Genomic DNA, 6416 nt, shown 5'->3' on the forward strand with positions numbered 1-6416 from the left:
GTAACATAATCCTGGAGAATGACCATGATATATATTTTGTATAAGAAAATAACTGCAGATGCTGGTACAAATCGAAGGTATTTATTCACAAAATGCTGGAGTAACTGAGCAGGTCAGGCAGCATCTCAGGAGAGAAGGAATGGGTGATGTTTCGGGTCGAGACCCTTCTTCAGACTGATATGATATCATATGATATATATTTTAATAATTTGAAGAGTTGCTTCTTACTTTCAGGACCCATTTATGAGGCCTGTCATCTCTGCAGGGCTTTTGTAAATTTAGCAGACACCGCCAGACACTGCTGAAACAATACAATATATCTTTATTGTCATTGTACAGGGGTACAACGCGATTGGGAATGCGCCTCCCATACGCTGCTTTGTTTAAGGTAATGGTGGTGGTGTAGAGGTTAAATCTCTGGTTTACTATTCCAGACATTTAGGTTTATTGTAGTCATGTGCACTGAGGTACAGTAAAAAATGTTTTGCATGCTATCCTAGGGGATCAGATGGTATACAGAATCAAGTGAACTTCAAGTGCAATATATAGCGCAAAGGGGAAGATACAGAGCGAAAAATATAGTTCTTAGTATCGTAGTGCACCAGTTCCCGAGGCAAAGTCCTATGTCTGCAATGGGGTAAAGGTGAAACGGACAGTACCGTCACTTACGGTAGGACCGTTCAGAAGCCTGATAACAGAGAGGAGGAGGTTGGTGCAAGGGATGGGAGTTTAGAAATTTGAACCAATTTGGAAAGGAATGCACGAATACTGGGAAGAATTTTAACTTGGATTAAAATACGAGATTTTAAAGGAATTGATCAGAAGGGACATATCTATAAATTCGAACAAACCGTACACACCACTGGAGATAAATGGGTCTACTGTGGATAGGGTGAGCAGTTTTAAATACTTGGGAGTCCGCATCACAGAGGATCTGACGTGGGCAACGCACATCGCCGCACTGGTGGGTAAGGCAAAGCAACGCCTTTACCATCTTAGACAACTGAGGAAATTCAGAGTGTCTCTGAGGATCCTTCATTGTTTCTACTCTGGGGCTGTAGAGAGCATCCTGTCCGGCAACATTACAGTCTGGTTTGGGAACAGCTCTGCCCAGGACAGGATGGCCCTGCAGAGAGTAGTGCGTTCGGCAGAACGCACCATGGGAACTACACTCGTCCCCCTGCAGGACCTAAACATCAGGAGGTGCAGATCCAGAGCAAGCAAGATCATGAGGGACCCCTACCACTCCAGTAACAGACTGTTCCAGATGCTACGATCAGGCAAACGCCTCCGCTGTAAAAACGGAGGATGAGACGGAGTTTCTTCCCACAGGCCATCAGGACTGTCAACTTTTATAACCCCAGACTAAATTTTTGTCTACACTCTAGCAACTTATTAACTTTATTTATATGCTGTAACTGCAATTCTTTTTTGTGCACAATCCGCAGGCATTGCCACTTTCATTTCACTGCACATCGTGTATGTGACAAATAAATTTGACTTGACTTGGATAGAGCAGGAGAATGAGGTTGAGGGAAAATAGATCAGCCATGATCAAATGGCAGAGACTTGTTGGGGTGAATGGACTAACTCAGCACCTTTAATTCAGGCATTAGTCTAATGATGACATGGCGTTAACATAAATTTTCAAGCATTAACTGTAAATAATGTTACTTGCAAGCTCATCTTCGTCATACTCAAAGGCTCTCGGCCCTTGGCAGGAAGCCTGAAAGACATTCTGCTACTGGCTTTTTGACAGGAAGGAATTAAATATACTGACACCGGGAGCAAAGGGAATGCTTTTAAAGTGATTGCAATAGGATGGCCAGGCAGTAAAATTTTGCAAGTAAATTGGTGTGCAAGAATAGTTTTTAAAAAATCTGTTTCATGACAACCCCTTGATTTAAGTATAACATGCTCTGCATCCTGTGTGTAATATTGTACATGAATGAATTAAATGGGTCTGACTAATTCATTCAGTATATTTACCCCCGCTATAAAATGTAGCAATTTGCATTGATCTTCACAACCTCACCAAATGTTGGCCTGGTCCTTTCTCAGTGGACTAAACAAAAAGAAATGTATAGGAAGGAACTGCAGATGCTGATTTACAGCAGATATGACACAATGCTGGAGTAACTCAGCGGGTCAGGCAGCTTCTCTGGAGAGAAGGAATAGGTGACATTTCAGGTCAAGACCCTTCTTCAGACATTCAGGGGAGAGGGAAACTAGAGGTATGAAAAGATAGGATGAACACAAATGAAAGGTATGAAAAGACCAAATCAAAGACAGCAACAATATTCAGGGAAAGTGGAGCCTACATTAATGAGCAGTCGAGGTGATAACAAGTGGATAGTGAAACTAGTAGGACTAGGACAGGGGAGGAGGGATGGAGGGGGAATGCAAGGGTTACTTGAAATTAGAGAAATCAATATTCATGCCACTGGGCTGTAAGCTTCCCAAGTGAAATATGAGATGCTGTTCCTCCATTTTCCATTTGGTTTCACTCCCGACAGTGGAGGGCCCAGGACAGTAAGCTCAATATCGGAAGGTGGGGTTAAAGTGTTTGGCGACTGGGAAATCGTGTACGCCAAGCGTACGTGTTCAGTGAAACAGTCTCCCAGTCTGCGCTTGGTGGTTTGGGACTCGAGAATGCTCAAAGAAAAGGTATACCAGTTCAGAGTTCTGAGCATGCCTACAGTAGCATTGAGTTACAGTGCATTAACCTGGTAGTATAACATAGGTTTGCCCAAACTGTGTGCATGTACCTACATACTGTTCTCAACCCGACACCTACAGTATAATGTAATTTATTACATCATCTGTCTCTGCTTTTATTGCACATACCAGCTACATGGTAAATGAAAATAAGTGACCAATTTAAATATTTTGTACAAGTTTTTTTGTTTACAAAAGAAACATATTTTATCATCACTGGTCATGTTCCGACTGTTAAATGAGACAAAACCAGGACTTAATTTAATTACAAAGTGTTCCCGTCTCCATATAGTAATTACCGTAAGCATGCGGTAGACCATCTCCTGCTTATTCAAAAAAAATCTCATAACAGGATCAGACCTCTAGGCCCACATTGACCGTGCCAAACATGCCAAGTTAAACTAATCTCCTCTGCCTGCACTGCCTGCATGCAATTCGTATTCACCCACCACACACTCCAAAATAAACTTGCCCCACACCTTAAAGCCATGCCCACAAAAACATCTTGTATTATTGTGTTTTTTCTATACAAATAAAACGAAAGACAGAAAACCACTTGACTTCAAATCTCAACATACCTAAAAATATTAAATAAAACCCACAAAATGCCATAAAGTCTCAGTACATCAGGCAGCATTTGTGGAGTAAGAAACCAAACATTTTTGTTTTTATGCATAAATGCCAAATGAAATATTCTTGGTATTTGCATTGAAGTTATTTTCAAATTCACTTATGTTAGACACAAAATGCTGGAGTAACTCATCTCTGGAGAGAAGGAATGGGTGATATTTTGGGTCAAAACCATTCTTCAGACTGCGAATCTTCAAATTCACTTCTTGTGGAATTGCAAAATTGAGGATAAACTTGTTACAGTAGACTTAAGTGACCTTATCTGGATTTTCACCATTATTTAATTTATAACACAAGCTATTCATAGGTTTGCATTGTAGAAAATCATACACTGGCTGCCATACAAACCAGTGATCGACAGATTCTTGATTAGTATGGGTGTCAGGGGTTATGGGGAGAAGGCAGGAACATGGGGGAGAGGGGGAAAGATAGATCAGCCATGATTGAATGGCAGAGTAGACCCGATGGGCTAAATGACCTAATTCTGTTCCTAGAAATTATGAAACCATTTCCCCAGGGAAAAAAACCCCACTGAAGTCTGTTGCCTCTTTTTATAGCAAGTAACCTGTATTAATTTTTCCTCTGGAAAGCTTGCGAATGAAATGTGAATGCAACAGATGGTGCTAGTGTGTAAGCAAGGCTGCATTGAGTGTGAAGTGTTGTGCCTGTAAGTGGTCAAGAGTATGTGAATAATGCAGAGCATGTATCTAAGGAATTGTGCGCACAAAGAAACAAGGGCGACAACAAATACAATATTAATTAGCAACATCATTCAAAAACCCTCTGACCAGATAACACTGAAGTGGTTTTGCAACTGATTTCCCATTATTAGATATTATAAAAGTGATGAATTCTAGAGAACTCTGCAGTAATACAATACAGTAAGGCTCAAAATAAGACAGGCATTATTTGGAACATTATAACTCTAAAGAGTCTTTCTTATAAAGAGCACAAACTTGAAATTAAACCTTGTTTCATCGAGCATAGTACATCTTTTAACATTTGGGTCATTGTTGTCCTAGAAAGAAATGTGCATTTAAAAAACTGTGCACATTGTACTTTATATAGTTTGAACAACCACTCTACATTAAAGGAGGAACAAGTGAATATTTACATTTGTCAATCAGACATCGTTCAAACAAGATGATTAGTGCAGAATAATGTCACGGCCTTGAGCATTGTTGCAACACTATTGATCCACCAAGTACTGTTTCCCAAATGTGCGCAGTAGATATGAAAAATACTTTACGGAGCTACCAATTGGATGATCAGGTAAATAAACTTAGCCATAATCATTTCCACCACCCACTACAATTACCATCAATTCATTTTGAGCACACTTCAATCCTTACAAAGCCACACTACCACTCGGATCACTGCAGCCTGGTTAACTATGAAAACACTGCAGTTCGATATGAAGTCCGGTTGCCTGCTACATTTTCTCAACCAAATTCAGTCACAACTATTCATCATGATCAGAGATATTAAGTACAACCTAGACCTTCAATGGTTATTAAAAATATTTGTACTACTGCTGTTCTTTCCCAGAATGGAGTGTTTACCTACTCCTGTAATACAATTTCAACTCCATTTGTCCTGAACTTTCACTAAGTGTGGGATCCTGGGCTAATTTGTGGAGTGCTGTAAATTTTTCCAAGCTATAGGAAAGTAGTAGTAAATGGTGAGCTAAAAGCAAAAGGAATAAAAGGCGCCTTTTCAGGTCGGCTGCCAGAGACTAGTGGAGTTCCACAAGGGTTAGTGTTGGGGCCGCTTCTCTTCACGTTGTATATTAATGATTTGGAGAAGGGGATTGAAGGCTTTGTAGCCAAGTTTGCAGATGATGCCAAGATAGATGGAGGGGCACAGTGTAGAGGAAGCAAGGACTTGGACAGGTTAGGAGAGTGGGCAGAGAAGTGGCAGATGAAATTCAGTGTAGCATGACTCAAGTGCAGTTTGGTAATGAGAATAAAGGCATAGATTATTTCCCAAATGGAGAATCTAGAAATTGGAGGTGCAAAGAGACTTTGCAGCTAACAAAAAAGTTAATTTGCAAGTCGAATCAGTAGCAAAGCAAACTCAATGCCAACATTTATATCAAGAGGACTGGAATACAAAAACAGATGTAACGCTGAAGCTCTAGAAGGTACTGGTCAGACCACATTTGGAGGACTGTAAGCAAATATGGACTGCATATCAAAGGATGTGCTGGCTCTGGATTGGGTCCAGAGGAGGATTACAAAAATGATTCCAGGAAAAGGGTGGGTTAGCATATGATGAATGCTTGACAGCACTGAGCCTCTACTCGCTAGAGTTTAGAAGGGGGGGGGGGGGGGACGGGACAACACACACCTCATTGAAATTTACAGAATAGCCACAGAGCGGATGTGGAAAGGATGTTTCCACTGGTGGGCGAGTCTAGGGCCAGAGGTCATAGCCTCAGAATTAAAGGGGGCCCTTTTAGAAAGGAGGAGGAACAACTTCTTCGGTCAGAAGGTAGTTTATCTGTAGAACGCATTGCCAGAGGACTCTGGAGGCCATCAGTGGATATTTTTATGGCAGAGATGGCCAAATTCTTGATCTAGAATGGGTGCCAAGGGTTATGGGGAGTAGGCAGGAAAATGAGATTAGGAGGCAGAGATCAGCCATGATTGAATGGCAGAGTAGACTTGATGGGCCGAATAGCCTAATTCTACTCCTATAACTTATGAAACAAGGAGAAAATGTATATAATGCTCTTGTAAGTTATGATCTAGCTAATTTAACACTAAATTAATGCCCAACTAGGTAAGTGCCAAATACAATGACCGCTCATACCCTTAATATTTAAGGGGATGATATATTTACAAGTAAGGATTACCTGAAATTTCAATTAATGACTTAAATGGCTGCCACAATCTGAATTTAAGATCAAGTGTACAAATTAATGCTGTACACACTTAATTAACAATATTACAATCCTACCAACATAGCTTGATCACAACTTAATTTGAATGTTATAATTACAAGAGTTCTCATTTTGTATATATTGGCCAGGTAAAAGATTTAGAAGAGCAGATGGGCAATTTAAA

This window comes from Rhinoraja longicauda, chromosome 25 (assembly GCF_053455715.1).
Source record: "Rhinoraja longicauda isolate Sanriku21f chromosome 25, sRhiLon1.1, whole genome shotgun sequence".
In the NCBI taxonomy this organism is placed as follows: Eukaryota; Metazoa; Chordata; class Chondrichthyes; order Rajiformes; family Arhynchobatidae; genus Rhinoraja; species Rhinoraja longicauda.